Genomic DNA, 24,418 nt, shown 5'->3' on the forward strand with positions numbered 1-24,418 from the left:
CGTCTCTTGCTTTATTAGGGACAAGTCGAAGCGTTAAGGAAGTTAATCCATCCCATTATCCCATCCATAGCCTTTCTCTCTTATCTCTCTTTGTCCAGAAGCTCTGGGGATCCAAAAGCATTCTGTTTTTGTAATTACTGCCATGTGAAATGTGTCAGGAGAGATGCAGGGAGGGAAGGAGTGATGGAAGGGAGGATGGAGGGAAGGGGGAGTTTAGAGCTTGGGGGCTTGTGGTGTCCTGGCACAGTTGCAGAGAGGGAACTGTATCTTTAATTTCTCTCTCTCTCTATATCTCTCTTTCCCTCTCTCTCACTGTCACTCGCTCTCCACAAACTGCCCTAATATATTACCCAGCTTGGTGGTTGTAAAATTGCTAGTACAGTATATTATGCACCTGTTATTGATATGAAATCCAAATTGTGATATGAGGAAAACACTGGGATTCATTACCTAATGCAATACGACAACAAATATTTCAGGAGAATGATTTTTTGTTACGTGGGACACATTTTTTTTACACATGAAACAAAACATGAAATGAATAAGAATAATTTCAGGACTGGGATGTCATCCCAAATACAAATTAGAGATTATTAATCATATTGTTACACAGGAAAGTCTGAGGAACCAAATGACGGCACACAGAGAGGGTGGATGTGTAGCCCGAAGGCATATTTAATAATAACAAAATAGGGAGAGGGGTAGGGGAGAGAATGATAATCCAAGGGGTTGTCAGGGTCCGGTCCAGGGGTCGTTCACAGGAGATCCAGTAGCTGAGAAGGGTCAGGGAGAGAATGATAATCCAAGGGGTCATCGGGGTCCGGTCCAGGGTTGGGTAACGGGGAATCCAGTAGCAGAGAGGGGTAGGGTCGACGTACAGGGTAGGGGCTAGGTCCGCGGAAGGGATAAACAAGGGAGTCCAAGGGAGACGAGGGTTCTGGAGGGGCACAGGAGAACAAGGTGAGTCACAAGGTAAAACAAACGCTAGGAACACGCAGGGATATTCGATAGGGCAGGTCACGTGGGAAGGTTACCATAGACACAGTACGTTCTGGCACTGTAGTGGAGTTCAGACAGGGTTTTTGTAGGGCGTTGATTGGGGATGGGTTGCAGGTGCGTTGATTGGGGATCGGGTCCAGGTGCGCTGTCGACTGGGAGGAGGACGCTCCAGTGATGACCGCCGCGGCCTCGAGGTGGCGCCAGAGGGTTGGTTAGGGGGAGGGACCGTAACACATATATTGCTTTTTAAGTCCAGCCAAAGGCACAAAAACTTTGACGCTCGCCATCACTGCGAATGTAACTTTTTCTTCAAAGTAAGCTGTAAAGATGACAAGTACAAGAAGATAAAGCATAAAAAGACTCCATGATTTGGTGTCTTCTGGATACAATATTCATACTAGATGAATTAGACATTTGCCCTGATGTAAAGATCAGAATTCTGGTTTCTGTTACTTTTTTTTGCGTCTTTTTTCCTTCAGAACTCTTTGTACTATAGAGGTTGCAGTGCCCTGATTTCAAAATCCGCTTCAAAGCGTACAAGCCAGATGATAATGACAGCCGAGCATTGATTGTTTTTCTTAAAGCAGTTTGAGAATGCTGGAGGAAACACTTTCAAAAGATTGAAGAAGAAGTCACTGAGATGACCTCCTAGTGCATTTCTAACGTACCCTATAAATTATTTCTCCCCAAAATGGAAAAAACATTGAAGAATTTTCTCACACCCAACATTTGCAGCTCTTCTTCATACACCAAGTGGAGATGTCCTCTTGCTATTAAGTATTTTGACGATCTCTTGTGCTTTAACATGGCCTTCCATCGTCTCACTTCCTTCCTTACTAAATCCAATGTGAGCCTGATGCATTTGTTGAGTTAATCTGATGGCACTGATCCGGTGATTTTAAAATATGTAGTTTGACAAAAGAAAACAAAGGGAAGGGACACTGATTAGGACACAAACACAGAGGACATACAGTAGTGGGAGTGTCAGTGTCCTCAAACTGAAACACCATTTTAGTGGGTCCTGTTTATGAATGGAGAACGGTGGTTAAAGTAAGGAGGGCATTCCTGGAACACTGGATGAAATATTGATAAGGTGTCCCCAGGTTTGGACGATCTGCTGATTGAATTATTCAAAGCCTGTCTGTGGACGAGGCTGGGGTAGCAGCTGTTCCATCTTGGAATAAGCCTGAAAAAACAACCACTCACAGTCTCCCCAGCCCCGCACCACACAGACACACGCACAGACACACATGCACATACGTAGACACACATGTACACACACACACACACACACACACACACACACACACACACATTCCAGAGGTATTCCTCCTTTAGGTATTGTAAGCTCTTTGAAGATCTTACATTAGTAATAGAGACTTTCATCACTATTATTGTCTCATAAAAGCTCTATGATGAAAGCCACAGTCAATTGCCTCGTTGTTCTCATGACTGTAAGGGAAGATCAGCGCTGCGTCATAGTCTGGTTTGGGAGAGGGACTGCCATGTGTCGGGCAGCTTGCAGTGTCAGGCTTGACGTTAGTGAGGAGTCCAGTCTTGAAGATGCCACTGAGCACTGATCCAGGACCTGCTTACCCACCCTCCACAAATTCTGACCTTCAAGGCATGGTTCACTATTTTACAACTTATAGTCAGATGGTTCCTTACCTTGAAAGTAGTCCATGGGCCAGGAGAGTCATGGGCCATGATTCAGAGCTGTTAAAATAGCCATTACTAACGTCAGCTAACTTTAACCACTGCTAATAAAAAAACAATGGGAGTGATTGGGGAACAAATGGCCAAATCACCTCAAAGTAACTTCCAACCAAGTCAGAGAGCTCATTTGAGGTGATTCAGCCACAAATGTAGAACTTTTCTTTTGTTCCCCAATCACTCCCATCTGGAAAAGACATAACTTATCCTCGATAAGCGTCAATCGGAGCAACTTCACCCTACTCCAGTCTGCTAGAGACAGACACTGCTTGAAAGGACACAGAGTTCCAGACAGTCTGGGAGGGAACAGTGTAAATGATTTACAGCATGGAAGCAAAGAGAGAGAACACTATTCAACAATGTGTATTATTTGGTTTCATATTATGAAATAACGCCACACAATAGAGGAGGGGATCATGCCATCCTGGATCTTGTCAGTGTGTGTGTGTGTGTGTGTGTGTGTGTGTGTGTGTGCGTTTGATAGAATGATTGAGCATGAATCCCAATCAAAACAGAGCAAAACAGTACAAAATGACAGCAGTGAAAGCCACCACTCCTGCCTTGATCAGTATTTAAAGGCATGGGCACTGAAAAGCAGTGAAGTTACAGCCCTTATTGCCTCCCCGGCAGCTCCTGTATTCAGATGGGGAAGCATTGAACTCTGCTTACCGTTTTTTTTATTTATTATCAGACTATGGGCGCTCAGGTATTGCACTTATGAAATATACATACACACCTCATGCAATTTACATCAAAAACCCTTCCGCCTCCCTGAGGGGAGTTCGATGTTCCGACGGAGGCTCAGTGACTAATGAGCGCATCAGACACCCTCCAGAGAGCTGGGAGACGGAAGAACCTGTCAAACTTGTCGCACTGAGACAATTTAGAGGAAGAACAACTCCTGGCTTTTAAATTGGACCTGGCTGTTTTCATATACAATTACTCTCTACGGAGGGATTGAAATATGCCTGTCTTTGTGGAAAGGACAACTTTGAGAGATTCATCTACCTGTTGTGTTTGCAGTGTCTGAGTGGGTATTTTCTGCCGTTTTGATCTCCACTCTTCCTCATCTTTCACAGCCATATGCACAGTTTGGATTAAGGAAAGATCAGGGAAAGGAGGGAGGGGGTTTCATGTGTGCGTGCGTGCGTGTGTGCCTGCGTGCGTGCATGTGCGTGTGTGATTCTGCACAGCAGGCACTGACAGGCGAAACAAATGACATTGTGAGGGGGAAATCAAAACCAATTACAGGTAGTGGGGATTGTTTGGAGAGGGTGGGGGATGTAAGCGGTGGGGAATATCAGGGAGATGGGTGGGGGGGGGGGGGGTGTGGGGGGGTGGTGGTAGATCAGGGAGGGGGGGGATGGTAAAAAGAATTAGGTTCCCATGGGGGACCAGCTGACCTCAATTACCGAGAATACAGTCACAGAGGAGACCTGCATACTGGAGAGGATACAGCATCGATCTGTCACAGAGAGAGATAGAGAGAGAGAGAACGATAAGGGGGAAGAAGGAGAGACAGAGAAGGGAAGAAGTGGAGAGGGGAAGAAGGAGGGAGACAAACACTACTGTACAGCAGTGGAGGCTGGTGGAGATAGAAATCGGAGGATGGGCTCAGTGTAATGTATGGAACGGAATGAGGAATGGTATCGAACACACGTGATACCATTCCTCATTCCTCCTACAGTGAGCCCGTTCCCTGGTTTCTACCTCCACCAGCCAGAAGGAAGTAGTAAAAGGAGGTAAAAGATGAGATGAACAAGTGGAAAGAGCGATGGGTGAAGAGGGTAAAAGACAGATGGATGAAATATTGTGATGATGGGGAAGCACTCATAGCTACCAGCCTTTCTTTGATCCTCCTATTCCAATCTCTATTACAAATGCCAAAGAATGACGCATTTCATTTTTCTCTGTATCAGAATATCCCATTGGTCACCCACCTTCCAAGACGCTCTGGTGAGATCATGACTAATTGCTGGCTTGTCCCATCACCATGAGAGCTTGCTCTCTTGACACCCCCTCATCCCCCTCATTCTTTGAGCCTGTTGGCTCCTGTAGGGCTTTGAAACATTAGCATGCAGAGCTGAGCTAGCTTGGGGACTAGAAGGGGGTGAATTAACTTGATATCTCTTCCTAAGATAGAGCACAGATTGATTAGCACTGCGCTAATTTTGTTAATTCAAACATCACAATCAAATAGGCATATATGATTAGCATTGCACTCCCAGCGGGCACAGGAAGTCATATTGCCATTTAGGTTGGTCATATTCTGGTTGAAATATAACCAGTTCAGAAAGTTGTTTTGAGACGTCTTTGTTATGATCAAAATATATACAAAAAGACGTATTTTGTCTAACGTCCTCTCAACTGACTCAAATCAGATGTGCGAGGTCTCATGGGGGTTGTTATAACTAAAACGACAATTTATTTTTTATTTATTAAATATTTAATCTGGTAAACCCTTGGCAACAATTAACATTGACCAGAGAGTGATTTGAGGTGAACAAATTATTCTAGTGCCAGTTGCAAAGAAGCACGTGAGGGCAATCAACCCAGTAGAGCCAGCTGTCAACCCACGCAAAATCGGTGGCCAGCAGCACAGCAGAGGGTATGAGGGAGAAAACTATTTAATAATTGGGAGGCTGTTTAAACACAACCCAAGAGGCACCACCCACATAATACCCTCTCTCTGGTCGACCTCTCGTCATACTCGTGCTAAGAAACGGGGCATTAACCCAGCTAATCTACACCCCCTCCCAAAATCAACCCGCAGCCCGACCCCACGAGATTCAGCGAACAAAGTGGCCCTCTACAACATCTGCTCCATCAACAACAAGGTGCTTACACTCAGTGAACACATTTGTGATGACAACATTGATCTAATGTGCCTAAATGAGACATGGGAAAGATATGTTTACGTTGACCAACCCTGTCCCTCTGGCAGCGGAGGAGGGCTTGCTATCATCCACAGACACAATATGAAACTCAAACGAATTTCCATTGACAACCCAACATCATTTGAGTGCCTGGCTGTGAAACTTTTTCCCCACCAGCCAGTGCTGATCTGTGATGATGGCTGTTGAGCACATCATCTTAGTTTTTCATGGTCTTACAGACAGAATGAAGGTTATTGAGCATGTAGGTGCAGATGCTGAGAGACCATGTAATTGTTTGTATGTATCAGACAGACCAATTTTTCTTCTTTTTTTTGATTTGCCTGTTAATCTCCTTCCCTCTTCCACAAAATAAATATATGTTATTTGACCTAGTAGAAATGATATTTCTTTACTGCTGTGATTTTTAATTTTAGATAGATTGAGATAAATATCTGTTTTACCCAAATTATATGGTGGTACAAAATACATTTTTTTAACGGTTATTTTTTGTGTGTGGTAGTCCCACTTATATTTGTCTGTTTTTTTTATTGGATAGAGACAGTGGAGAAAGACAGGAAAGTAAAGAGGAGAGGGTATGTCAGCAGGGCATGGGCCAGATTCAAACCCATGACAACATGGACAGATGTGTGCACTGTAGGTAATGGTGGTAGACCACTGGACTACCCCAGGCCACACAAAATACATATTTAACAGTTATAGTGAATGGGACCCTTGGTTATTTTTGTTCTGAATGTATCTTTGTAGATGAAGTCACCATTGTCATAGTAGCGGGATATCTTGAGTGGTGTAGAGAAGTAATTACAGTAGGTCAAAGTTTAAAAGGTTCATGCTTGTGCGACAACCACAGCAATAAACTAGCCTTCTCCCCAAAAATATTTGAGGTGTTTCACCTAGGCAGTGCAACCACCAGGGGGCATCGTTAAGCAAATCTAATGGATGGGCTTGTTGTGAAACAGTAGCTCAACAATTTTTGAGCTGATATTAACTGTACATTTTAATCTAATTTGTTTTATTATTAGCCTCTACTTAGGCTATAGCCTACACAGTAAATCCATGCACACTTTATTGAAAAACTGACTACCGACTATCTACAATGACATTACCATATCAAATCAATGACAAATGAGGCTAAATCAGCTGATAATTTACGCAGTCGATCTGTCTAAAAATTCGTACAGTCACCATAGCCAATCTCTGCTAGTTGAGAGAGCCATCCGCTCGGCCAGCTGGCGTGTTTCTTTCCATGTCATGTTGGTAGGTAGGCTACGATAGATAGATAGTAACAGCTAAGGATAAACTTTACCTCATATTTACTGCAAACCGTTATGTCAGCTGGCAGATAATAGTGGTGCATCTCTCTGGCTGTTTGATAGACGATTAATCAAAAAGTATAAAACATGAACTTCAACTGGCAATAATGTATTTGTCAGTTATCACTGGCTGGTCCACTTTTATTTAATATCCCCCAAATATTAAGTCATGTCGCCAGTTTGATTGAGCAGTGTTTTACATTGAGTGGACGAGAGAAAATGGCTGCCACACATGAAAATGAAAATGTGGATGTTCGCACCCTATTATGTCGTTTTTAACAACTGTAGACTACTTTTCTATCCAGTGTCAATCTGACTGAAACCCAAAATCCTTACTCCTGTCTTGCATGAAAATCCCTAACTTCATTATGCCGATTTTGCCAATCTATCTGATAAGGCAAGCTGATTAGGCAAACATCACCAACCATTCTCTCTCATTTTTATTTTAGTGATTAGAAGGATGGATCTTTCCAAACATCTTTCACAGCTCTTGTCACTACCAGCTCTTGGCTTTCGACAGCACTTCACACGTCTTCACAATTTGTGTCTGTTGCGGCAGCGGCATTGAGGTAGACCACTGTTGCGATGGCAGTATGAAACTTTTAAACACTGGCCTATGGTATCAGTGCTGACAACTGCCATACCCTTCAAACTAAAGGCAACATGATACTTTCATTGGAAAAAACATTTGAATAGCATTGACAATGTAGCTTTAGATTTAAGACCATATAAGCATCATGTTCTAACTATAAGTAAAAGCATTGACCTGCTGTCATAGCAACTTTTCAATCAGCAGCCATACTTCCATTGGCCAAAGGGGCCTCAGTTAATAAGAAATGTTTTTCCTCCATCCTTGAATTATTCAGGGCCCAGAATACATCTTTCCTTGTCCTGGATATCTCGTCAGGGCAGAGCGATGATTCAGCACTGACTGAGTAGCGAGACAGAGGTGTCAGACCCTTGAAATGCAAGGACTTTGTTAGCCCTCTGGCAATGTGCGTGAGCTGAGTGTGTGTGTTGGTGTTGGTGAAGACACACACTCATACGCAAACACCCTCACACTCACACACACACACACACACACACACACACACACACACACACACACACACACACACACACACACACACACACACACACACACACACACACACACACACACACACCAAGGCCTGTGTCTGTGTAGACTGCTTTTCAGAACTTTTCTAAGAGTTCAGATTTCACCAGTAGAGGCTATGTGCAACCAAGATACAGGGAATCTGATGATGTACTGTATGCGAAGGTTTCGATGGACAATAGTGAGCGCATAACAGTTTTTCATAAAAGCTCCAGACACACACGCACCACACACAAACTTCTGTTTTTTCTTCATGTTTTAATTTTTCAATCAACTTGTTTGCCAGGGAAATTAACCCTACCCCCTGGATACGTACTAGCGTGCCTAGAAATTACACATTTTGAAACGCTTCATTGTCATGCCGTTGCTAAGGTTAAGGATAAACACTGGAAAGAAAAAAAACCCATTTGGTTTGCATTGTATTTGAAACTGTTACTGCATGTTCTACGAGATACATAATAAGATATTACACTCTGCATTAACCTTACCCCTGGATACGAACTAGTGTGCCTAGAAACACAACTATCTTGAATGTTATACGGCATAGTTGTCCAACATCTTGACCTTAAGTGAAACTGACACTTTACGATTTATTCTATACATATGGGCCGTCTAATTCTTTCCCTTCTCTTTTAAGTATTCGCCTCTCCATTTTTGTGGCAAAGCTGCGATAATTTGGTTCTACATTTGTATTGAGCTTACACCTCTATACACTTTTGTGTGACACCATTTTACCATCCTTGTTCACAATGCCATTCATAAAAACAATACCCTTCTTATACATTATTTTCAAGAAAATTTGCCTTTTCTCTATCAGTACATTGGAGCCATATTATTTTCTGTAATATTTGTTCTGTCTTTTCTGGAGTATGAAATTGGAATTGTAGCCAACTCTGTATGGCTTCATTCAAAAAGGAGGATAGTTTAACATAACAAAGGAGGATAGTTTACCACAGAGGCCCCTTTTAAACATGCATGTGTCTCTCTTAGTAACCTGCTGGAAAACCAGTTTGGATGTAGATATAATTTCAGTATAATAGAACAATTTTAGCCCTCCAAACTCATGTTCGTAATAAATATATATACATGTTTAACTTTATCTGGCTTACCATTCAAAATAAATTGAAATCTTTTTTGATCACATAACTTGAAAAAGGATTCTCTAGGAGTCGGTAGAGCCATGAATAGATATATAAAATCACTAGAGAATTAATCAGAGTATTTTTTTCCATAGATGGACAGGCCTCTCCATAAGAACCTATCTATTTTGCACAGTTGTTTTATCAAAATGAAGAGAGATTCTTAGAAGTTGAAAAAGTCCAAGCATTTAGAAATGAATTCTAGACGTACTTTATCAAAGGCTTTCTCAAAATCAGTTTCAAAGATTATACCTGGTTTCGCTGCATTCTTGTAGTGTTCTATTATTTCTTGTAATTGTGGATTGTCATCTCCAATATATCTTACTAATTAAGAATCAGTGTATCATAACACTTTCATTGGGTTTACATTCAAACACCATTCAAACACCATATCTTGTACACCACTAGGTACACCACGATTTTTATGGTTTCAAAACACAATCTGCATGTTTTGAGTAACTTTCTTCTAACAGTGTCCGTGTTCTGATTCACGCATATAAGAGATTTTTGGACGATACATCAGAAGCTGTAGATACACTAGGTGAGGCTTACGTGAATTTGCGCGACTTACGTAAGAAGTTAATCGTTATTTACCCCGAATTGCGTGGCAGTTAGGCAGTATCTGGCATTAAGTTTAAGTGGTTACGGTAGTCAGAACCAGCGACCTGCAGGTTGCCAGGCAAGCTGTTAATGCTGTTGTACTGTCAGGGTATGGACACATGAGAATCAGAAACAAGACGAAACACTTATATAAAGTCCACTGAAGGACGAGCAGCGACCAAGACATCAGGGAATGCTGTTCCTCAGAATATGAACCCATGCTTTAAAGACATAGACTCTTACTACCTTTTTATAGGCATACAAGGCTATAGATTTAAAAAGCCCAAGTCCAAAAGATTTGTTTTCAGTTTTTCATGAAATTGAGAGGTTTTATGAAAAGTTTTCATGTATTTATAGAAAATATCTCTTTGGAGTGACCCATTCAGAAGATGGGCTCTCTGCTTGTCAATCTAATGCAGTAGCATTTTCCTTCCTCCTAGCTCGTAAAATTGTATTTTACCACATTTTATTTTACCAACATTTTGTGAGCTCTTTTGTTATGGCAACAGCCATGGACCTTTCAGAACTTTTAAATAAAAACAACAGGAGACCTGCAGAACCCATTCTTAGAATGATTACTCAACAATGCACTCTCTTGGCTACCAGTTCTACCCCACTAAATCCACTCTCAACCACTCAACCAACCAACTCTCTACTGAACTACTGTACCCCAGATCAATCTATCTATCTATGACAACAGACCTCTGAAGGCTTTTTAGGTACTTTTCAGAAAACTGTAACCTGACCTTCCTTTTCGAGGATAACTAAAGGCCGATTCATGCTTCATCGACAACAACGCAACCAGGGGTCTGCGTAGGTTCATGAAGGTTGTGCAACTGTTGCAGAGGAGGTTGAACAAGGGTTCGCGCTCCTCACTCAATTTCTCGATGAGTGACCTGCCATGTCGATGAGTGACCTGCCATTCTACCTGTTCTTATGATTAAAAGCCCACCATCAGCCCACCATTGATATGGTCCCAAAATATAATTACGTTGTGCATACAAACCTCATAAATATCCTAGTTTTGAGCTCAGATTGACCTCCTGTACTAGTCTCATAGTAATGCGTTTTGTGTGAAAAAGCATCATCATGAGACCATTGCAAGAAGTATATCTAAGCTTCTGTTTGAGCTTGATTTGTTCTTTTTTTAGGAGGTGGTGATGAGCCTGAAAGACAAACAGATGCTAACATATAAAGCTGAGCTTCATTGAATATCAAATTCCTTCACCTATTGCATTCACTCCAAACCAGGGATCATCATGCAGCTGACAACATCTGTACTCCCTGACCACCCATTTTGCCTGCTTCTGCTTCCAAACAACAGCACATTCACAAAGCCCAGGGTTGCTGCGCATTGCCACGTTTCTAATTTTACTAACTGATGATTTCTCTTTCAATTTCACTGTCTCTCAGCCAAAAGCTCACGTAATGTCCTAGTAATGTCCCAGTAAGAAAAATACAGTATGAAACAAAATGCCAGAGGTATCAGCCATATGGTTAAGCTGATGGCTTTTAATGTTATTGAATACGCCATTAACAACGCAATAATACCTCTGTGCTTAGGCCACAGTGAGTCACCACTAATCCTACATAATGTAATTAGAAAAACACAGGACACCAGAAACTCTCAATGTGAGGTGAAAAAGGGCATTTTACCACTAGTCACCACAGTCACGCTGTATGCTAACCCAGTGTCCAAATTAATACGTTCTGGGGGATAATTTTCTGCAGACCAAATAATATGTTCTGTGTGACCCTTTTATCTAGCTATATTGGCAGCTAAATACGAAAGGCAGAACTCCACATAAGGAGATTGGTGGGGTGGTGGTGGCGGAGGCATGAACTGCTTGACTTGCAACCCAAACATTGCTGGTTCAGAATGCACTTTTTTTGTGTGCCATAAACATATTTTTATTAAAGATTATAATGGAAAACCTTCAAAACATCCAAACACGCATCCCTTGTATGAGTTTGGGGAGTCAGGGACATAGGAAGTATATTTCACGAGGGGGTGCTGCCTAAAATATTGTGAAATGGGTGCACAGCCCCCTCTTCTACCCAGAGAAAATGTTGCATATCACTTGTTAAACAAGCATTTCTCTTGACTTTTGATGGAAGAAGTATTCACATTTCCAACAAAAACCTAAAAGTATGACATTAATTCTGCTTTTTACAACCCAAATGGCATAAGGGGAGACCGGGGGCAATTTTTACATTTTTGCAATTATTTATTGCTCAAAGACCACTCAACCTAGACCAGTCATTTTTTTATATTAGAAACTTACATATGTCTACTAATCATTAATAAACGTGTTGGACTCTAAAGAGGACACTTGCATCACAGTATTGATTTTAATCCAAAAAGTCTGGTGGGGGAAAATGTTATAAAAACACCTTTATAACACCAAATAAACCCACTGAACTCTGAACAAAATGCAGAAGACAAAAGACACACTAATGCTCCATTAACACTTTTAGTCCCTCCAGGATTTCGCAATGTTTTTTTTGTTATATTTGCAATCACAAATGCTTGATTTTGCTGTAGTTTTTCTGAAATTTTGCGAGGCAATTTGCTATGTTTTTAAAAAAAAATGTTTTGATAATGTGAATCCCAAGAAGCCCCGGGCCCTCATTACTAACCGACATACCCAGAGTGACGTCTGGAGACCTTTCTTTGTTGACATTAGTGTAACAGTGTAATCATTGAATTAGATCAATACCATGCAAAAAATAATGCACTGGCTGTGTTCAGTTAGGACTTAAGAATCATTTGAATACCACATTTTGTTTCTAAAAAACCTTACATATTGAATATAACATACTGATGCACATAATTGTAGCCTACATACTGTAAAACAAAAACAGTCAAATGTGAGCACCAATGATTGATAACAAACAGAACACAAATTTGAAGCAATAATGACAGAATATATTTTAAAGTAAAAAGAAATTGACACAAAATCGCTTCTTCTTTTAGTGGCTATGCACCTGTATGTAAATCCTGTATAAATTAAGATTACATTTAAAAAATAAATAAATAGAGTCTCTAGTTTAAAATAACCTGATGACCAGACATAAACTGATTAATGTGATTCACAGTGGTGGCAAATGTAGCTGATACTCCCATCTGCAGTCCTTGTGTGCCTAGGACTTACACTGTGTTACGTTGGCCCCAAGCCCTAGTGAACCATGACAAATGTTATTTGCTCCAAGCTGGCAACAATTCTGACCCATTCATAGACATTAAACTTTAAGGCAGCAAAAGAGATTACTGTAGATCAAAAAAGTGACATTTACCCCTCAAAAACAACTTTTGTTCATGCAGGGGGGAAACCTAGCTGTGCATGTACTGAGTGAGTTTCATCTCTAACTTATTTCTGATTGGAGAAAAGCAGGGTGTAACAATTGACCCCTGTTGCATTTGTTCCCGGTCTCTCCTACTGTGCAGGTATGAGAGCCGAGGGGGCCTCTGGCTACTGCACGGCAGAACAGAAAATCTAATGTCACACCTTTTACAGTCATTTTAATTGGAAAATCCATATCTATAATTACACAGAACATTGTTCTTCACACTTCTTACCAGCTCTACAGAAATGTTGGGGACTGATTGTGCTGTAAAAATCAAAGGTGCAATTATCTGGTGCTAATTTATTCCTCCTAAATACAGCATGTCTGACAGTGGCTCAGCTCACCACCTTCATTGGTTTATTTAGTTAAGATAGAACAAATCATTTTGTTGACGTGCTTAAGACGTTTTTATCATGCTGTGGTACCTTTACAGTTTAATCCCAATACGGTTACAGTGAAAATAGATTAAACACAATCATCCAGAGTTAACCCTCTTAGCAGACATGCACACTGTAGCATTTCGCCAACGCTCCTTAAACGTTCCACGAACATTACTTGAACTTATTTAAACCAGCTCCAGATTAATTATTCATGCACATATCCCTGCAAATTGTGGCATTTGCCTCCCCCTTTGCAGCCGATCGTACTGAAGTCTTTTTGCACCAGGACTTTCTGTACCATGACATTTGAATAATTAGGTGCAGCCATGTCGATACGCCCAGAACAACAGTGAAATCAGAAAATAATGGATGAGGGATCATGCTCACCACCTATGAGGACTGTTAAAGGAAAAAATCTGCAGTAACAGAGTTTTGTAAAAAATACTTTTCACACTTCGGCGTGTGAGGTGAAGAGCAAAAGAATTGAGGGAAATGGTGGTGCTGTCTATATAGAGGGTATACACTCTTTATTAGGTACACCTGTTCAACTGCTCGTTAACGCAAATATCTAATCAGCCAATCACATGGCAGCAACTCAATGCATTTAGGCATGTAGACATGGTCAAGACGACCTGCTGAAGTTCAAACCGAGCATTAGAATGGGGAAGAAAGGTGATTTAAGTGACTTTGAACGTGGCATGGTTGTTGGTGCCAGGCGGGCTAGTCTGAGTATTTCAGAAACTGCTGATCTACTGGGATTTTCACGCGCAACCATCTCTAGTGTACAGAGAATGGTCCAAAAAAGAGTAAATATCCAGTGAGCGGCAGTTCTTTGGGCGAAAATGCCTTGTTGATGCCAGAGGTCAGAGGAGAATGCCCAGACTGGTTTGAGATGATAGAAAGGCAACAGTAACTCAAATAACCACTTGTTACAACCAAGGTATGCAGAAGACCATCTCTGAACGCACAACACGTCGAACCTTAAAGCAGATGGGCTACAGCAGCAGAAGACCACACCGGGTGCCACTCCTGTCAGCTAAGAACAGGAAAGATAGTAGGGTCAGAATTTGGCGTAAACAACATGAAAGCATGGATCCATCCTACCTTCTTTCAATGGTTCAGGCTGGTGGTGGTGGTGTAATGGTGTGGGGGATATTATCTTGGCACACTTTGGGCCCCTTAGTACCAATTGAGCATCGTTTAAACACCACAGCCTACCTGAGTATTGTTGCTGACCATGTCCATCCCTTTATGACCACAGTGTACCCATCTTCTGATGGCTACTTCCAGCAGGATACCGCGCCATGCCACAAAGCTCACATCATCTCAAACTGGTTTCTTGAACATGACAATGAGTTCACTGTACTCCAATGGTCTCCACAGTCACCAGATCTCAATCCAATAGAGCACCTTTGGGATGTGGTGGAATGGGAGATTTGCATCATGGATGCGCAGCCGACAAATCTGCAGCAACTGCGTGATGCTATCATGTCAATATGGACCAAAATCTCTGAGGAATGTTTCCAGCACCTTGTTGAATCTATGCCACAAAGAATTAAAGGCAAAAAGCGGTCCAACCCGGTACTAGCAAGGTGTACCTAATAAAGTGGCCGGTGAGTGTATATACCTTGAGGAAGGCAGGGCCTCCTTAGGACACTGGCATGTCATTGGCCTTTACAGGTGTGATTGAAAGGTCTTCAGCCAGTCTCGCAACCCCATAGCAATATTGTTTCCCTCCTTCAGGGAACAGTGTAAACCACACGTAACCTTACGACTTCCCTCTATTCCTCTTCGAAAGCCGCAATCTATTTTAGGTACACTTGATTGGAATGTGAAATCAATCATCAATGAATCAAACCTAGACAATTAGTCACAACGTGCTTTACAACATGAACAATACAAACAATATACAAATAAAACAATATTAATTAAAACCTGATCACAATATAAACAATATATAAACAATAAATACAATATGAACAACATGAACGAACACCCTACCGTAGACCTGCAAAAAGCCAGGCAGGGAAAACTCACCAGTGGAAAGAAGGTTCATAGATGGTTTGACCTTCATGAATCAATGAATATGAGAGCATTTATCCACCAGCGTGCTAATATCACTCATAGGAATCAGCAGGACATATAAGGCCATCTGTGATCTCTATAATGCAGTGGGCACCATGACAGGGTAATGTGTGTGTGGGGGTGGGGGGGGGGGGGGATCAGCTGAGTGGCACTACCACACAAAGCCCCTCTCAGGCCCTGCACCACGCAGCAGGACAACCTGCTCTCTAATGATGTGTAATATTGCATTCTGTAGCTGTGTGTGTGTGTGTGTGTGTGTGTGTGTGTGTGTGTGTGTGTGTGTGTGTGTGTGTGTGTGTGTGTGTGTATCTGCGTGTATCTGCAGTTCATGCAGAGTAGCAGAGCCTACTCAATTTTGTTGATTGCCTCTGACTGTTCTTTACTCCTGAAAACAAAACAAAGAAGCAACATGAAAGTCGATGCATGTATAATGTATAAATAGGTACTTTACTGATCTCCGAGGGGAAATTAAGAGTTACAGCAGCCCACATCACAAACAACAACAACAAAGTAAAGTGACAATAGAATAATAAAATAAAATAGACATCTGAAACATTATGTACAGTAAGAACAGTCCAGTATGATTTAACATCCCCCAGCCTGACTCTGATCACCCCGATCGAGCTAGCCGGAGGAGGAGTTGTACAGTCTTATTGCGGCAGGCAGAAAACATCTCCTAGAGCGCTCTTTAGTGCAACGTGGTTGTAATAATCTGTTGCTAAAGGAGCTTCTCTGCTCTGCCACAGTGTCATGTAGGGGATGGGAGGGATTGTCCATGATGGCCAGGAGTTTGGTCCTCATCCTCCTAATGGCCACCTTCTCCACATTGTCCAGGGTGACACCGAGGACAGAACCATCTTTCCTAATAAGCTTGTTCAGCCTCTTCCTTGATGCTGCCCCCCCCGAGCATACGACCACGTACAGCACTGCACTGGCCACCATTGACTGGTAGAACATGTTCAGCAGAGTCCTGCACACGCCAAAGGACCTGAGCCTCCTCAGGAAATAAAGCCGGCTCTGGCCCCTCCTGTACAGGACATCTGTGTTACCAGTCCAGCACAGTTTATTGTCCAGGTGCACCCCCAGGTACTTGTAGGTCTGGATCACCTCCACGTCCTCTCCCTGGATGGAAACAGGAGACAGGGGGATCGTAGTCCTCCTAAAGTCCACCACCATCTCCTTTGTCTTGCTGATGTTGAGTAGCAGGTGGTTCTGCTCACACCACTTAACAAAACTGTCCACCAGTCCTCTGTATTCGGTCTCCTGGCCTCCACTGACACATCCGACAATAGCAGAATCATCTGAGAACTTGCAGATGGCAAGTATCTGTGTTGTGCCTGAAATCCGAGGGATAGAGGGTGAAGTGGAAGGGAGCCAGAACTGTCCCCAGGGGGGTGCCTTCCTGGTGCGGAGTTTCCCCAGCTCTCTCTTCACCAGAGCCGTACTGATGAAGACACTGGAGTGGGGGGTAGTGGGGGGGGGGGTCGTTGGCTGTGACAGTGGTGTTGGGGGGCAGAGTAATGGGGGGCACTCAAGAGTTGTGAAGTGAGGAAATGGTGGGGTTGGAGGAGGAGGGGAATGGAGGGGAGGTGTGAATGGAGTCAGAGGGGCTGGAGAGGGAGAGGGAAGGGAGAGGGTACAGGATGGGACAAAGGGGTAGGTTAGAGGTGTGAGTGGGTCCAGACAGGGCAGGGCAGGGGGAGGGGAGGGGGGCTGGTCCGGTAGCTGAGCAGGACTGGAGGAGCTGGGGGGAGGAGAAGGAGAAGGAGGACGGAGTAGAGAGTCGTCGGTGGAGCTAGGGGGAGGGAGACAATGAGCCCCCGAGGCAAACCTGTTGAAGAATTGGTTCAATTCGTTGGCCCTGTCCAGATCTCCAGCCACTTGCAGGTCGTTAACCTGCTTGTAGCTGGTGATCTTACTCACGCTGCTCCACACCTCTCTTGTGCTGTTGTCCTGCAGGCTGTCCTCCATCTTCCGCCTGTAGGTGTCCCTGCTCTCCTTCAGCTTCTCCTTGAGCTTCTTCTGCACCCGCTTCAGTTCTTCCTTTTCACCAGACCTCAAGGCTGTCTTCTTATCGTTGAGGAGGGCCTTTATGTCACTTGTAATCCAAGGCTTGTTGTTGTGAAAACACTGCACCCTCCTAGTAGGTACGATGTTCTCCACACAGAAGTTAATGTAGTCCGAGATACAATGTGTACAGTATAATGGTATACTGTTTAATGTGTACACTATTTGGACGTCTGTATGTGTGTTTATTTTTTTGTTTCTCAGCATATGTGTGTGAATGTACTGTATGTCTTTGCCAGTTTATCAACATGCACCCTGTTAGTCTTAGCAGTTCACACCCTGTCAGACCGACTCGCAAGAGAGAGAATTGAGACAAAACAGGCAAAGAGTTCTGTATTTCCGACAGCCTTCTGTTTCAGCAGATGTTTTGTCTTAATGCTGTTGAGCGCTCTGTAAGGGGAATAAAGGAGCATTACAGTCATAATGAGCAGTGATGGCTAAGATCCTCCCCCCCCTCCGGCTTGAGGGCCAAACAAAGATGGTCTACTCCAAACAACCAGGCATCCCTCTGCACAGGCAGATCACACAGAGCCCAATCCAATCCCAACCCTCTGGCTAGGCTGAATGACACAAAGAGCAACAGCAATGTTATGTTCTATACTGTTGTAATACAAACCAGCTCATTATGGACCCTATTTGATAAACCCTCTGTGACATAGTCGCCCAACAGACTCTGTTCAATTATGATAGTAAATAGTTTTGTTGTTTAAACATACAGTAAGGAGCCCAAGGAATGAAACATGTTTTGCTTGGTGAGCCCATATTACACTGTAGCTATATTTCTGTACACTAGCATCACAGTCATGGTAAGCTTTCTTCTTTTGTAAGAAAGCATAGTTCTCACAGCTTGTGATTCACTCGATGAATAACTGATGCATTAAACATGACAAGAACATAGGATTTGTCTTACCAAACTGTAATTAAAGCATGAGCACCCCAAGTTATTTTTTAGTTCATTTGATCTCAATTATGCACTGCTGATATGTGGGTTACTTTTGATTATTAATCTCTCCTGCTCTGATATGCGTTTCCATTAACCATGTGGTTTTCACAAGCGCAAATAATTATTCTCACTATTCACACACACACACACACACACAATATCAAAGAGAAGAGGCACCTGCAGTGTATGTTCCCGGATTTAGGCCACAACATTGGCAGAGGAGCCGGAGTTGTGCGCAAACCAGCATCTGGTCAGAGGTTTTCCCTCCTCAATGACGAACATTAGTTTGTAGACATCGTCCGTGGTCGGCATTGCAGGACATGGAAGAGAATGGGATACAATGCAATTATTGAGAATTACAATGGAATTCCTCTGCTACCTCTATCAAAATAAGTGTTTGACAGTGATGTAAAGAAATACTTGTCCATTTCCAAATCAGAGATTGTGATAATCATAAAGATTGAAGAATAATCACAAGTAGTGTTTTCACCGCGCCTTAGAAACCCATGCAGCCATGAGAAACACCTAGTGAAGGAGAACATGTGAATGAAGCAAGACGTTTATCCATAAACTATGACACTCTGTTGTCTCCATTAAACAGTGCTGCCAAATTTGTTATGTAAGACAAACATTTGCACTGCAAATTATTTGGTTACAAATGTGACTGCTAAACCGAGGTAACACGACGCTGGTTCCGTATTGATATAGCCAGTTCGGTAAGAAATTAGCTGCATAACAGACTTCACACACAAATATTATTCCCGAATTTGTTAGGCTACTGTTTGTGTCTGGATAGTGAATTATATTTCTGCTTTTTTTTTTTTTTTTCATGGTACACATTTGTGAGTTGTACGCTTTATATTTACACTAATCTATCTCCATAGCTTTTTCATACAGGATTGTAATGAACTCAGGATGACAGCAGCACCTACAACCTAGGAAGTGTGGAATCAGCCCATACCCTCATCTGTGTGTCCCATCCATTATTAAATAGATGGGCCTGTTCAATAAAGACCATAAAATAGGGGGACTATGATTAAAAAGTGTTACCATTTCTGAATGGTGAAACCAATATATACACAAATACCATAAATCTCTGATGGCAATCTCTACTTTAACCTCATAGTCATTGTTTGATTTAAAATGTTGGAGTGTACAGCCAAAAGAAGAACAAATGCTTCACTGTGCCATTACTTATGCAGGGCACTGTATGTGTAACACAACTTACCTTCAAAACCTTAACGCATTACTCCACCACCTACAGTAAAACCTCAGTAAAGCCTCTCTGGATCTCCTTGGTTTGGCCGGTTTAAGTGCTGAGCTCTGCTCCATGGAGGGCTCATCTGCTTGGGGCTGGAGACGTAGAGTAACTGGCTCCCTGGTTCTCTGCAGAACCACCACTTCTGCTCAAACCCCTATGGTATTCAAATCCAAAGAGGTGGTGCACTTGAGAGCGCAGAGTGGAATTAAATATCGACGGCAAAGGGACAATTCAGCATGGCCCCTTCACCATCTGAGCTGGGACCATTATTCAAGTTCCTTCATTTGTCTTTTCTCTTTTTCTGTGATATCTTTTACCTATGATCTCCTTCCCCCCCCTCTCTCTCCTCTTTCTTCTGTCTATCCCCTCCCACCTTCTCTCCCTCATTTGTTCTGTCATTCTGTTAGACTTCAATCACACTCTTTTTCATCGTTCATCTTTGTTTTCTTTTCAAACATTCACACATTTTCTAAACTGACACTCAGTCACACAGTGCGTTTTTCTTTTTTCACCCTGCCTAATCACCCACTCTTCCCCTTCCTCTGTCGCTCTTTTTTATATCTATTATTTATTTATTTTGGGGTTTTTCAGTTTTTAATGTTCGTGCTGTGCTGAGCAGCAGTGCAGTTGGAGGATGAGTATAAATAGCTTGGTACATCAACAGGGGGTGGAGGCTGGCTCTGGTCCTTGGAGAGCTACTGTAGCATTAAGGCCCTATCCACACCTAGCATGTCAACAATAAATCCATTCCAATCCATTGATCAAAGCTGTATGGCACTGTTTGCTGTTTTAAATAGGTCCCTTAACAGTGTACTAAAATGTAATTTTCAAAGAAGTTATTTTGCAAAATGTCTATGTTGCTATTGCTGTTATGCAGACAATTATGCACTAGTTATGCACTAGCAGACACTCAAAACAATTGGAATAGAGTATGCATTATGATGCAACACAACCTCATGAATGTAACCTGCAAATGTACTGTATAGGCAGACTCAGGTTTGTTTTACCTGCAGATCAGATTTTTTAAAACCTGCTGTATTTGCAGACTTGCATGTAAAGAAAGCTTTTTCTTGCCGGTGCACAGGTTTTAAAAAAAAAAAACAGCCTTTAAGCAAGTGTGCTTTACCTACACATCAGCACGTTTCAGAAAACTGCCTCAAGCAGGTTTGTTTTAGCTGCATGTCTGTAGGTTTCAGTAACATTCAAAGCAGATTTAATTTACCATACAATAAATATGTAGATGCAGTAGGTTTGAGAAACCTGACCCACAGAAGGTTTGCTTAACCTTTGCAACAGCAGGTGTTCTATAGGCCTGTATTCTGCAGGTTTGCTTTACCTGCACGTCCCTGATCATGGTGGCAACTAAGTAGGCTGCTTTTGAAGCCTACCCCTCAATGTGCTTTGAATCACATCATCAGAACGGCTGAGGCCAGAAACAAGATTAAACTATGTACATGCTCAGCAAACTCTCCTGATTAACAGAAGTTTCAAGTCAAGTCAGAGAGTGAGTGTGTGTTTGTGTATTTGTGTGTGTGGAACATCATTAAAAAGAAACAAAAGCACTGGTGAGCTCAGCAATTGCAAACGGGCTGGTAGGCCAAGGAAGACATCCACAGTGACCAAAGAATGCTCACCATAATTAAGAAAAAACCCAAAACAACTGTCCCACAGATCAGGAACACTCTTTGGGGGGTAGGCGTCAATGTGTCAGAGACTACCATCAGCAGAATACCACCAGCCAAACTACCGATGCTTCACTGCAAGGTGCAAACCACTCATTATCCTCAAAAAGCATGGTCAGGTTAAGTTAGCTAAAAAGTACCTAAAAAGACTGCAGAGGTCTGGACAAAGGTATTGTGGACAGACAAGATTAATATTATCATGAACTGGATTGCTTGCAAGAGGAAAGTTTGGAGAAAAAGGATCTGCCCAAGGTTTACAGTATACCACCTCATCTGTGAAACATGGTGGAGGGGGTGTTGAGCATGTATAGCTGCCACCAGAACTTGCTAACTTGGCTTAATTGATAATTGTAACTGCTGACGGCACCAGCAGAATGTATTCTAAGTGTACAAAATACAAATCTTGTCTGCTTGAGTGCAAGCAAATGCCTACAAATTCATTGGATGGCGCTATTTCATTCAGTAAAACAATGACCCAAAACATACTGCCATAGCAACTGGGGCGTTTTCAGGGTGTGAAAGTGGAAAGGTCTTGACTGGCCAAGTCAATCTTCAGATTTAAATCCAAATTAATATGCATTTAATTTCCTGATAATATCATGACTGGTGCAAGACATTACTCATTATTGCTTCTGCTTTACCTGTTATCAAGCATTGGCGATTTTTTTGGGTTGTTTTTTACAGTAGGCTATGTACAGTTACACCAATTATGTCGGTCAATATGTTATATTCAATATGTAAGCTCTTTAAAATTCAAAATGTGATATTCTTATGTTCTTAATTCTAGACTAAACACAACCAGTTCATAATTTTTGTTCATGGCCTGATCTAATTCAGTGATTACACTGTTACACTAACGTCAACAAATGGAGGTCCAGGTAACGTGAACAAATGAGGGCCCAGGGCTTCAAGTGTTAAACCCTCCCTGCCTGACTAACAAGCGCTACTGCCTCTCTCAGCACCCCCCCACCCCCCTCAAATAGCGGCGACCCCACCGACAGGGCTGCCAGTGTTCCCTGTTCTGAGGGGCAGGAGGCAGAGGACGAATCCTGGAGACCAAAGCCTGGATTAGTAACTAATCCTGGGAGGTATGTCTGTCTCTCTCTTGACGCCCCCGGCTCTCCGGAATCTGCTTGCTGCATGGCCTTTTAGAAAATTGAAGGAGAGAGTGTGTGGGGGGGGGGGGGGGGGGAGTGTGGAGGAAAGAAGGAAGGATAGTGAGTGATGGTTGATGAGCATGTTGTCCTTCAATGCAAAGATGAAAGAGAGAGAGAGAAAGAATTGTGCATTGTTTTAATGCGTTGGCAAAGCCAACGTGTATTCAGCCATGGCATCTGGTCCAACGCCAAACCTCTCAGAAACTCACAAACAGCATTATTTACCTCGGTTTGGTTTACAGTACATGCCAAATGCTACAGTTTCAGCCTGGCATTCACTGAAGGATTATGTGGTAAAAAGTAGTTATTACTGGTATTTATCACAAATACCTCATTACTCTCAGTGACCACCTGGCACCAGTGGTATGTCCGGGTGATTGATTCAGTGAATCTTAAAGAAATCAAACTTTAATGTTCACTGTATTACTACCCATACGGGAAAACTGTTTTCCTAAAAGTGTATTAAAAATAGTTTAAAAGTATAAATATGCTTAAAATATTGTTTTTCTATACTTAAAGTAAAGTAAAGTTGAGCTGAAGTTGCACTTCTGTGTACTTACTAAAAGTATATTGTAAATATTATGTAATTATCCTTTCAGAAGACCTATAGTAAATAGCAGGTATAGACTGTAAACTGCCAAAATAAGCTTAAGAAAAAACATCTATTGCATATTCAAAGGCTTTACCATGAAAGACAGGCAAGGTTTTTTATTTTTATGGAGACATGCCGTCTCCTATTTTCCTGCAGTTCGCCGGCAGAATTTATTAGCTCCACATGAATTATGATTGATGGTCTGAGATAGGGGAGCATAATGAGAATGATCATCAGATTGTCATCATCGTAATCACCAGTGTCATAATCAGCGTCATCAAGGTTATTAATTCAATACTTAGACCTCATTTGCAAGTCGTGAAATATTCACACACTTCTTACTGAAGTTGAGCAGCCTGCATTTGAAAATTATTGCAGATATTTAAGATTAGTTAAGGGGGGAAGGAAGAGTCAGGATCTGAAAATAATATCTTGCTGTGTGAGCATGTTGTATCTATTAATAGCAGAGCATGCACTGTTTATAGATCATTCATGAGTGGATATTGCAACATCATGGTGTCACACAGACATATTTTTAATGAGGACAAAGTAAGTGGCTGTTTTTAAGGTATTCAATCATATTTTTTTCTAGTCAGGTTTAACATGAAAAACATTACATATAGCAGTAAGACGGTGATAAATGGGGCAATTTAGTACAGTATTGTTTTATTTGCTCACAGGTCCCCCTCCACTCATACTCGTTCTCCTCCTCTCCCTCTCTCCCTCCTCTCCTCTGCCCACTTCTCTGTTTGTGCTGCAGAACAGATTGTATTGTTCAGAGCAGAGGCAGTGGAATAAGTGTCGGATCACTGCGTGGCATATGCTCCTGAACGAGGGCCGGCGCTCTTCAAGAAATTGTGTGTGTGTGTGTGTGAGAGAGAGAGAGAGAGAGAGAGAGAGAGAGAGAGAGAGAGAGAGAGAGAGAGAGAGAGAGAGAGAGAGAGAGAGAGAGAACAGTTGGGTGAATGTCAGTCAGAGTTACTGAATTTGCAAATCCCAACATTAATTTGAGCCTGACTTCATTTGAGCCATGACGAGTGGCCGGGATGCCGTAAGTGGAATGTGACATCTGTTACCTAACAAATGGAGTTCACTTTGGGAGTGGGATGCTCCAAATCAGCTCTTTCT

This window comes from Argentina silus (assembly GCF_951799395.1).
Source record: "Argentina silus genome assembly, chromosome: 11".
NCBI lineage: Eukaryota > Metazoa > Chordata > Actinopteri > Argentiniformes > Argentinidae > Argentina > Argentina silus.